The sequence below is a fragment of the Sus scrofa genome, chromosome 6 (assembly GCF_054392235.1).
Source record: "Sus scrofa isolate SSC_HxYL_T2T_F1_AM1 chromosome 6, Sscrofa_HxYL_maternal_Yorkshire_Landrace_v2.0, whole genome shotgun sequence".
In the NCBI taxonomy this organism is placed as follows: Eukaryota; Metazoa; Chordata; class Mammalia; order Artiodactyla; family Suidae; genus Sus; species Sus scrofa.
Window position 1 is genome coordinate 146,675,800 of NC_139388.1, and position 12,270 is coordinate 146,688,069.

The following is a 12,270-nucleotide window of genomic DNA, read 5'->3' on the forward strand; positions in this document are numbered from 1 at the left end:
TTCTCTCAACAATAAAAGGTTTAAACTTAGTTATCTCTAAGATCACTCCCAACACTAATGTTCTATGATTCTGTGCATTGTGATCCTACTTTCCCCTTGTTTATTGATAGAAAAGGGGAGTCATAAAGGGAAAGACTGTACACATCAGTGGGCTCTTCTTCCTGCTCCCATCATCACACTTACTAGTGAGCTGAACACAGCTAGCCTGACTAATGAATTAGAGGCTTCTCTAAGTGGTGTGATTTGAGAAATTTTAGGAAAGCTACCACTTGATCAAAGTGTCTTTCCCTACAAGTTTCTGTTTACACTTAAAATTCTAAGGTAGACAGCATTTCTGTGGACATAGTCTCTTACAAAATTACAAATGACACTTGAAACCCATCAGTCACAATACACATGAGGCAGCACTGTGAAAAGAATATGACTTGGTGTCAAGAAGATCTGGATGGGAAGCCTGAGTCTGACACTTAATGGCTATAAGAACTTGAGAAGTTGACTTATTTCTCTAAATCTGAGCTCTGTAATCTGTAAAATGGCAATAATAATAGTGCATGCTTTACAGGGAATTTGTGAGAATTAAATGATATGAAGCTTGCAAAACATTTAATAAATGATCAATAAATTACAGCTAGTATGTTCTTTTTAATAGTGTAGGATTAATGTTATCTGATCCCCAGAATCAATTAGCTTCTAGTGCTGGGTTTCTAAATGGGCACATTCTGGATAAGAGGAGGAAATGCAGATCTGGAACACAAGAGCAAATGTCTCCCTAGGTACTCAAAAGAGCATGGGTGTATGTTGCAAGGGGTCAGGGGGAGGCTGGGCAATCTGGTGTTAGAGGGGTTCCATAAGGAAGAAAGGGATCAAAAACAAACTGTCAGCAGTAATTTCAATCAGAACTCTCACTTTCCAACAATGTTTTAAACATTTTGAAATGCATTTACTGATTTTTTGGTTAACCAAGGCCACAGTGCACTGAAATTCAGCAGACACTGGACATCACCTCACCTCAAATAAATGCAGCCCTAGCTGATACCAAAGGATCCAGTTCTCTCTGCAGTAAGCATGACCATCATTCTGTGGCCTTGAGTTCTTGACTTGGCCAGGAAACTTATCAGCAAAGGTCAAAGATGTTCAGGAAAAGCAAAAAGAGCACTGGAGTCTAGGGTGATGCCCACTCATTAATCATCCTAAATGAAAACACTGCTTCTGTGTCCAGAGCACTGACATCTTCTGTGTAACTAGAGATCTTTTTCTCTGTAGATAAAACTTGTGTATTAGTTCTTTGAATATCATTTGGTGATTATATCGTGTTTCAAAACTGGTGGACTACCAAGGAAGAGGAGTGGGAAGTAATCCAGAAAAAAATATCTTTGCACCAAAAATAAAAAGGAACCAGTATAAGCAGAAATTAAGAATCATTGTGACTTTATGGCTCCTTATTAAGCCAGATCCTATTTTACTAAATAACATGAAATACCTTTTAAATAGTTTCTCAATCTGTTGCATCCATTATCTGAAACTCGACAATACTAGACAACTATAATTGTACCTGGTAAGAAAAAATAAAAACTAAACCTTTAAAAAAACAGAAAGGGAAAAGAGTATTGTCTTAAATGACTGTCATTTGATGAACCATGTATTTATGACATGGTCTCCTCCCACATAGCTCGGATTTCAGTTAGTGCAATTTCTGTTTGAATTTTGAAGAGTATTAGTGGCTTTGAGAACTCTTTCTTGGCTCTAAAATAACTGATATACAAAGAACTAGTACACAAATATCAGTCAGTCAGTTTATGATTGAGGGCCCACAATGCTACAGGTAGACCTAGGCACTCTTTCCTCTCAGGTCCCACTGCACCCTGTCTGTGTGGTGGCACATTTCACATCGCAGTTAAGCTACCTGCTCTTGAGTTAAGACGTCTTGATTTCCTCACTATCCCTGGGCCTCACACATATAAAGCTCTGTATTAAATATATTTTAAATTAATAAATAAACAACAGATGATTTATTAACTGAGAATGTGAACTTGTGTAAGACTCAACTAATCTCACAGGTTAACTGGATAGATAAGATATGCAGAATTAAATAACAAACCAAAGAATGAATTACCCCAGAGGCTGAGAAGAGTGCCTAGGCAGTAGCTATCTTGAATTGAGGAGAAGCAGGACAGCATGCTAGGTGAGCGTTTACGCTCTGGAATGAGATGAAATATGTTGCCTGATTCTGCCATTTGTCAGCTTTGTAAACTTGGATAAGTTACTGTCAAAAGACAATAAGATTATCACACATTATCTTCAATAAGAAGACAAAGCAGAATGTATTGCTTACACAGCAAGAAAGAGTGATGCTGGTCAGGCACAGACTCCCCTGTCTTCCAGGCTTTAGGGGAAGAATTCCTAACGTTCATGAAGACTTTCAGAGGCACCTGCATAAGCCTGATTACTGGGGGTAAAGGCTGTTGTTAATTGGCTGGAACTCAGAAACGTGCTTACTGGAGTGAGTCCTGATTAGCTGACTTTCAGAAGCAAGGGGCTGTACCTGATTGGCTGGCTTATAAAAGCACATTCACTGTAGCAGCTGTTGATCAAGGGACTGGATTTGAAACTTGTTCTGTTGACTATTTGTTGCCATGGATACAGAACAATTAATCTTCTCTTATCTATGTGAAATCTTAACCTCTCTAGATTTCAGTATCTTTATAAATTTCACATGGTTTTTATAAGAATCTTAAAAGACAAAACTCAAAAAACTTATACTGCTCTTGACACATAACGATCATTCAGTAAAAGTTATGTTTATATTTTTGAGATACACATGAAGCATTTTGTTTGTAAGATGGGTAGAGTTACTGTAAAATATGGTCTAAATGCTTTTTTCCAGAACACTATGAAACATTTACTTCCTTTTCTTCCCTTTCCCCAGTCTTGGTTTAAAAAAACTCAACTATCATGGTATTATCCACAAGGCCTTCTTCCTTTCTTCCCTTTCCTCACTCTTGGTTAAAGCAAACAAACAAACAAACAACTCAACTAATATGATATTTTGCCCACAAGGCCTAATATTGAGTTTCAACAGTCACGTATTACCTAAGATTCTATTTCTCTTCTTTTCTACTCTAGCTCATTTTAGATTCTGAAGGCATGAGATAAATAGAAATGATGTGCTCCAGTAGAACGTGGGAAATTGTGGTAAGACTGTATTATCGTCTCCACTTCCCTCCCTTTTTATAGAATTGTATATGACTTACAGTATCTCCCACCAAGTAAACAGAGTCTGTCCCCCACCACCAATGATACTGATGTAGGCTATGTGAATTACTTTAGCCAATGGATTGTATCAGATGTAATTCAAGGAGAGGTTTTAGCCATGTTTTTAGGATTTGGCTTGGAATTCTGCATCTCCGCCATCTACCATGATAGCAACATACCCTATCCAAGAAGAATAAGGAGGCCCATGGAGCAATTCTGAACCCAACATGCAAGCTAAAGACAAGCCCAGCTCACCAACAGACCCATGACTGAGAAAAAGATTTTTTAGTGTAAAGTCACCGGGATCTTGAAGTTGTTTGTTGCACAGCAAAAGCTGATTAATTTATAAAGGAAAGACATGAGGCAGAGCCCAGGTGGTTATAGAATGAGAAAGAGAAATGGAGAAAGAGTGGGGAGTGAAGAACAAGGGAAGCAGATTAACCTATGAAAAATGTCTCTATTACCTTGTTCTGCTTCATCTACAAGGAGGACATTAATACATTAATACTTTCTTCCTAAGTACAAAATAATACAAAGATAAAACAATCATAGAGAAGATGGGCTTTCTGGGAGAGACACACTCAGAGTTAAACGGAAAGATAAACGTTTAATACCTGGCATTTAACAAGCCGAAGTACTACAGATTGAGAAGGACATAAACTGGAAAGCTAATCCCAAGACTGGGAAATTTCTGAAAGAAAAGAGAAGACCAAGATTCTAGGTGCTGACAGCTCTCTTATGAAGGCTTTTTTAAAAAAATCAAAACTATGTATTTGATTTAATGCAGGATTAAATTCCATTCTTTACACATATATGGCAACAAAGGAGTGGATATTAAGTAAAAAACACAGAGAATCTCTGGGACATCGCTAGGAAATATGAACAAATAATAATTAGATAGGATGCATTTGATAAGGATGATTCCAACTTTCTGATCCAGAAGGGCCTTGCAGATGTCAAAGTCATCAATATCAGCATATATCATCTTTTATTCTCTCATGTACAATATTGAGCAAGTGGTAAATCATATCATTTGAGCCTTCACGTTTAAATCATGAAAAATTAAATTATTATATCATGAAGTCAAATATGTCTTTTAGAAAGCGTTACCTTTGATTAAACTAATTCTAAAACTTTGGCTAAAACTCTTAGAACAGCTTTGGTTAACTAGGTCAGACCCATTTCCATAAGTCCCGTTAATTTACAAGTGTCTAGTTAATTTCTTTCATGAAAAAGATTATAATTTCAGATCCCAAGGGTTTTACAATGACAGCCTAAACAAAGACGTCTCTTTGAAACCAAACTATAAACTTAACAGTTTAAATTACGTACACCAGATTACATCTCATAAATTTAGAACACTCTTCTCAAAAGATTAGAATGCAATGAAGTTAAACTGTTTATATTTGGAAATTCTGAACTTTAAGAAGAAAGGCTAACTTGTCTGCATGGGTCTTCACTATTTAAAATAGTTCATGTGCATTTGATAGCTGTGAGGTTTGAATTCCTTCCCCCTGTTATGGTGTTATAATAGTAACAACTTTGAAAAAAATGTACATGTTGTTCTCATTTCTGCATTTTTTTCTTCATAACATTCTCAACTTATCTATAGTCAAAGGAAAACAAAATTTAGGACCCTCCTTTTTTCCCCACTCAAACTGCTATTGCTAAAAGAAGACTCAGAAACCTGAATTATTTAGATGTATTCTTTTGGTTGGACAATAATCCAAACTTTCACTTTGGTTCAGCAAAATAGGCTTTGAGGAATAAGTAAATATGGCCAAAGAAGTTCTTTGAAATAGTAATTATTTATCACCTAGGATGCTTCCAGTTATCGTTCAAAACACAAATAAATTTTCTTAAACCACAAGGACTTTTGTATCACATCCTCACGACCACACAGGCAGAAAACAGGAATGCCCCTGACTTCTGCCCTCTCCACTTTCCCAAAAGTCCCTCAGACAGACTTCCCCTCAAGTCTTCTGGCCAGAAGAGATTCCCATCTCTATTCTTCAATACATTACAGACAAGCAGAATAGAACCAATTGTCTTGGGACAACTAAGATTCATTCTCTGGACCAAGGGCAGATCCAGATGCCCTGAAGCCCATGGTCTTACTGGATAAAATCAAGTTTAGTACATAAATAACATAAGGGAAGAATTATAGTTGAATAGAGGGCAGACAGTATCTGCCACAGGCTTTCAGCTACATTTTTATAGCACTTAAAATTGTTTAAACTCTTTTAGATATGTATATTAATTCTCAAAACATCTGGAAAGGTGAAATATAACTGATTATTCCTATCTTACAAATCAAGGTCCAGAGAAGTTAAGTGTTTTGCCCAAGGCCATACAGTTGATAAAAAGATTTTAAATTTATGTCATATTCATTTTTTAAAAAATCTCATGATGTTAAATAGTTCTCAAATAATAGGAAATTATTTAATTAAATTTATTAAATTAATTCATTAAATTTATTAAATTCATTAATTTCCCTTTTTAAAACATGTAGGCATTTATATAGTTTTGGTTTTTTCTTTGTAGGGCTTCACCTGCAGCATATGTAAGTTCCCAGGCCAGGGATCGAATTGGAGCTGCAGCTACTGACCTACTCCCCAGCTTGCAGCAACGCCAGATCCTTATCCCACTGATTGAGGCCAGGAATTGAACACTGACTATGTCAGGTTCTTAACCTGCTAAGTCACAATGGGAACTCCATATGTGCTGTTTTTTAATGTCAAAAAAACCCACAGGAATTTCTCTGATATGTTCATATTCTGACATGAATTTCTCCTCGATAGGCACTTTATGGTATTAGGATTTTTTACTCAAAAAAGTCTTTACACTTTGACATGGTAAAAGTAGTTGAAAGCTCTGTTAAAAGCAAGATAAACCACCTATACTACAGTTGGCCAATATCCTATCCTGTATGTAGAAGATGACACTGAATGTTACTGAGGCAGAATTTTAGAGAATGTCATTGTCCTTAAATTCATTCACCACAATAAAAGGCAAGAAGGGACCACTCAGAGTCAGTCAGCTCAACCTTTGGCTTTCAGCTGGGTGAATAATGACATTCTATCTCCCTTTAAAATATTTGTACGGGAGTTGCTGTCGTGGCAGTGGTTAACAAATCCGACTAGGAACCATGAGGTTTCAGGTTCGATCCCTGGCCTTGCTTAGTGGGTTAAGGATCCAGTGTTGCTGTGAGCTATGGTGTAGGTTGCAGATGCGGCTTGGATCCCACGTTGCTGTGGCTCTGGTGTAGGCCAGCGGCTACAGCTCCGATTCGACCCCTAGCCTGGGAACCTCCATATGCCACAGGAGTGGCCCTAGAAAAAGCAAAAAGACAAAAAATTAAATAAAAAATAAAATAAAATAAAATATTTGTAGGTTGCAGATGCAGCTCGGATCTGGCATTGCTGTGGCTCTGGCGAAGGCCAGTGGCTACAGCTCCCATCAGACCTCTAGCCTGGGAACCTCCATATGCCGTGAGTATGGCCCTAAAAAGAGCAAAAAATAAATAAATAAATAAATAAATAAATAAAAATAAAAATAAAATATTTGTAAAGAAAGATCATGTGTAGTTAGCATTGATACCTTGCTCAACCGATTTTTATGCCCATGTCGTAGGCAGTAACTGAACTCATCTTCTTGGTGGCTGTGTACTCACAAAAAGGGCCTTCCTTTTCCCTCCTGTGAGCAATGGAGATGACAGAGCCAGGAGAGTCACGCTCAAGTAAGACCAGGCTTAGCTCTCTACTGAATTCTGCCTATTCTCTGTTCCCCCTCCTTTGAGTGGGGGGAATTAATTACATGATAAACTCCTAATGCATTCATTATCATTAGCATTAATTTTAGAACTCCACAGGCAAATCCCACAGTAAATTAATAGTGAATGATTCTACAAATTAACATGACTCTTTGTGATTTTCAAAAGTATATTACTTCCAGGAATCTATTCTCTAGAAACATATGGACATGTACACAGAGATAGATGCACAGGGCACATTGCTACACTTTTGTAATAATAAAAAATTAGGAACAATATAAACCATCATCAGTAGAAGCACAGTAAAAAAAATTTGTTATATATAAATAAATAGAATTTCAGGTAGTTCTTTTAAAAATTTGGTAAATTTATAATTATGTAGATTTGATAAATTTATATATAAATATCATAAATTGTTTCATTTTAAAAGCAAGGTGTAGAACAATCCTTACCCTATATTCCATTTTTGCTTTAAAAATACATGTTATATAAGCATAGAAAAACCTCTGGAAATATACACAGCAAACTGTTGAGTCAAACTTATAGGAGAATATGTATTAAAGAATAAAACATCTTACTTTTAACTTAATATACTTTTGCGTGGTTAGCTAAGTAATGTGCTTTAAATAATTTTGAAAAGAAAAATGTAAAAAGTACAATTTTAGAATATTGTAACATTATCCCACTGTTTTTTCCTTAGAGTGCTTTGATAAAAGGTATCATCGAGTTGTAGCAGGAGTAGTGATGAGCAAACTGCCAAGTACCAGATCTGCTACTTACTAACTGTACATCCTTGGGCAAGTTACTTAGTTTCTTTGTGCCTTGATTTCCTCATCTGTAAAGTGGGGATAATCTTAGTATCAATTGAGATTATTGTAAGAATAAAAGGAGATAGCACTAATTTAACACAGTATCTGGAATATAATAAAGATTCAATAACTGCTAGCAACTGACACAGAGGAAATATAGGAAAGATAGATGCCTTAATGAAAATGGTCTATCTCACTGATCCCAAAAGTTGGGGTTAGAACTCAGGCTTCTGGTTCCTGGTTCAGTTGCTTTTAAATAATAGACTTTGTTCTTTCTCTTTCACATTATCACTTTCACATCTCTGAGATCAGTCCAGGTTCCTCCACTCTTTATTGTAGAGGAGACTGTCTCTAGCAACTCAAGAGGCATACATAGAAAATGTTTAAAAGAAAAATGAAAGCCTCAAGAAAATGTTCAAGACACAAGAACAATATCTCATTAAATCCAATAATTTCCTGGAAATATGTTTTCTTAAATGTAATCTCCTGCAGTTGTCAGCAAGATACATGTACAGTTAACTATAAGAAAAAAGGAACCTGCTAGCAAAATTTAATCTGAAAAAAAATGTGTTATGAAAAAGAATTCTCCAAAGTATAACCAAAATGTCATGTCAATTTTATAAAGCCTAACAGTACAAACAATTGCTTGTTATAGACTAAATATTACATATATTTTTGTTCTCAAAAAGATGCTGCAATAAGCCATCAAGTGCAATCAGCATGTATGAATATCAAGCCCTTCTGTGAAAAGCCTGAGTTCTGGGGAAACGTATAATTGCTTATCACACAGTAGGTATTCAATAAATATCTGTTGAATGGATTAATGAATGTATAATTCAAATCTGATTACATAGTTGAATATCTGCTGGCTGTCCATTTCTAATGTACTTGAAAATCTTCTTTCTTCTTTATTATTTCACAAAATAAAGCAAACGGGGGATTTTTCATTTAATATCATCTTAACTACCAGTGTATCTCTTTTGCTACTCACAGAAAACACTGTGTTGAGAAATAAGCTCCTCCAATCATTTTCTGATAAAATTTCATGGATATCTCAAATGGAAAGGAAGAGAGAGAGAAGAGAGAGCAGGAGAGAGGGGAGGAAGTAGGGGGTGAGGAGGAGAGAGGGAAAAGGGAAGAGAAAAGAAGGGAAGGGAAGGGAAGAGAGAGATTCAGTTATTTCTCCAGTGTGACTGCTCTAACTCTGGCTCTCAGGTCTCAGGTTTCATTTCCCCTTCATTTCTTTTAAGATACCAAGGAATTTAGTTTTCTGAGAGGATTGCTGACTTCCGCAGTGCATCACTCTTTCCTCCCATTCAGATGACCTCTACCTGGCACTGCTTTTTTCCACGCAGCCAAGGCCTAGGAGAGTGAGCCTCCTTTGACCCAAATTAAAAGTAGGAAGCAGAGGACTGGGTTTTCTTTGAATAACTTGTCCTTTCATCTTTCCTTAGCCTGAAGCATGAAGCAGAGTGCACCTTTCTTTTTTTAAATTTCTTTCAACCAAACTCTGCTATAAGCTGCATCCACAGAAAAATTCTATAGTATATCCACACAATTATAAGGGAACTGAAAAGTCCCACAGAAGACACTCAGCTATTGAATAAAGATCCACTTCCAGCTGAGTATTTGGATTTGAAATTAAGAAAAGGGAGAATGTTAAAAATACAATAAGACCAGAAGCTGCTATTTCTGGAATTACCTGGGAGGTTTTCAACTGCATTAGTCAGGAGTGTTCAATTACCTAGCCTTGACATGTTTGTTTTTTGTTCTGTCATCAGAAAATCATTTCAGACACAGCCATCATTGCTCCATTGTTATTTGGGTGTAGGACTTCCATGTGCAAAATCACCATTTCATTATTTTTTACATATTTTATTTATGCTACCAAATTCTGCTTTATCTCTCTTCCATTGCACTACTTATTTTTAAGTCTGTACTATATTCTCGGGGTTTTTTTTTCTGGGTGTTTCACAACCATCTTTGGGCAAAGACATTAAGGATTGGATTGGCTTATTAGGAACTGTGTGTCCTGTCCCTCCGGCTAGGAACAAGAGGCTCTTAGGAATCTCATTTGCCATATTCACGCTCCCAAGGGCCCTGACACCAACTCTCAGGCATAGCCTGCAGGTTTATCTGCTTCTTTCATACTGACCTAGAGCAAAGGGTTTTGTTGCTAGCAGTGTTGTTTTATTTAAAAGATAAAAATTCTTGTTTACCACAAGCACCCCAGACCAATACTTAATAAGAAATACAATTCACGGCAGCAAATATTTATCATAGGATAACAGTGAAAAACAGTAGGCTTTGAAATCAAAGAGATGGTAAAGGAAGCTCCCTTCCCCAATAATTTTATATCTAATTAGGAGAACTAAGATGTCCCGAATGAAAAAAACAATATGTATATATAAAAAATGCTGAGTAGACAACCTTTAAATTATTTTAGCCTAGGATTCTATGATTCTATTAAGAATAAAGGATGAATAACTTTAAATGCTGGAGCAAAGTAGATTAAATTTATTCCACTATTAACAAAGGCATTGTGGTATCTAGCCTCAGTACAAGAGAAGCAGAGAGGAGGTAAGGTATCAGTCACTCTCTGCTTCAAAGGAGAGTGTGATGAGCCTTCTCATGCTTGGTAGGTCCACCAGGTCCTGAACGACATACCTGTCCAATTAAAATGCTTTCCTGTGTGTCTGACATCCATTAGCACCCTAGCAATCTTTTCCTCTGAGTTAGGTGCCTGTGCCATGTGATCTACAGCCTTGAGCATGTATCTGCAACCTTGGGCATGTATCCCTGTCACAGTTCTTGCTTTGCTATCCCCTCTTCATTGTATGCTCCTGAAGAGCGGGGATGTTGGAATTAATCATGATGTCAGTGAAGTCTTTTTTATTAGACAGATGAGATTTGGATATGCTTGGATACTAAGAAATCCTGGTTCAGGACTCTATGAGTAACTATGTTGCATTTCTACACTGCCTCCTTACCTCCATCTCCTTATTCTCCCCAGTGTACCTCCTAGATGCATTTTAGGACTCCTTCCTAAGAATCTTGTCAGGATAGGGGAAGAGTATGGAGCCAAGAATATGTTAGCATAGTGAGCTGTATGGATTGCTTCCTCAATTAAAAAATCCACTTTAAATATATACTGTCACCAAGGAGGCAAGAATAAAAAATGGAAAAAAGACAGTCTCTTCAGCAAGTGGTGCTGGAGAAACTGGACAGCTGCATGTAAATCAATAAAACTAGGACACACCCTCTCATCATGCACAAAAATAAACTCAAAATGGCTTAAAGACTTAAACATAAAACAAGATGCCATAAAACTTCTAGAAGAGAGCATAGGCAAAACATTCTCTGACATAAATCATAGAAGTATTTTTTATTAGGTCAGTCTCTAAAGGCAATAGAAATAAAAACAAAAATAAACACATAGGAACTAATCTAACTTACAAGCTTTTGCATAGCAAAGGAAACCATAAAAAAAAGAGACAACCTACAGAATGGGAGAAAATATTTGCAAATGATGCAACCAACAAGGGCTTAATCTCCAAAATACATAAACGACTCATACAACTCAACTGAAAAACAAACAACCCAATCGAAAATGCACAGAGCACATAAATAGACATTTTTTTCAAAGAAGAAATATAGATTGCCAGTAGGCAAATGAAAAGATGCTCAACATCACTAATTATTAGAGAAATACAAATCAAAACCACAACAAGGCACCACATCACACCAGTCAGAATGGCCACCATTAATAACTCTACAAATAATAAATGCTGGAGAGGGTGTGGAGAAAAGAGAACCCTCCCACACTGTTGGTGGGAATGTAAACTGGTATAACCACTATGGAGAACAGTATGGTGGTTCCTCAGAAAACTAAATATAGAACTACCATATGACCCAACAATTTCACTCCTGGGAATATGACCTGTCAAAACTACAATTCAAAAAGATACATGCACCTACATGTTCATGGCAGCACTACTCAAAACAGCCAAGACATGGAAACAACCTAAGTGTCCACTGACAGATGAATGGACTAAGAAGATGTGGTGTATATATATCCAATGGAATAACCATAAAAAAGAACAAAATAATGCCATTCATAGAAATATGGATGCAACCAGAGATTATCATACTAAGTCAGAAAGAAAAGGAAGACATGCCATATGATATCACTTATATGTGGAATCTAAAATATGGTACAAATGAACCTATGTAAAAAACAAAAACAGACTCACAGACATAGAGAACAGACTTGTGGTTGCCAAGAGGGAGTGGGGAGGGAGTGGGATGGACTGGAAGTTTGTGATTAGTAAATGCAAACTATTACATTTAAAATGGATAAACAACAAAGTTCTATTGTATAGCACAAGGAACCATATCCAATCTCCTGAGAGAGACTATGATGGAAAACAATATTTA

At 36.5% G+C, this 12,270-nt stretch overlaps 1 long non-coding RNA gene across 3 annotated transcripts in view; it reads right to left on the reverse strand.

Moving 5' to 3' along the window:
• The window catches only part of LOC106507649 (uncharacterized), a 279,942-nt gene that overhangs the window by 146,122 nt on the left and 121,550 nt on the right, over window positions 1-12,270 (reverse strand). The gene's annotated exons all lie outside the window — the stretch shown is intronic.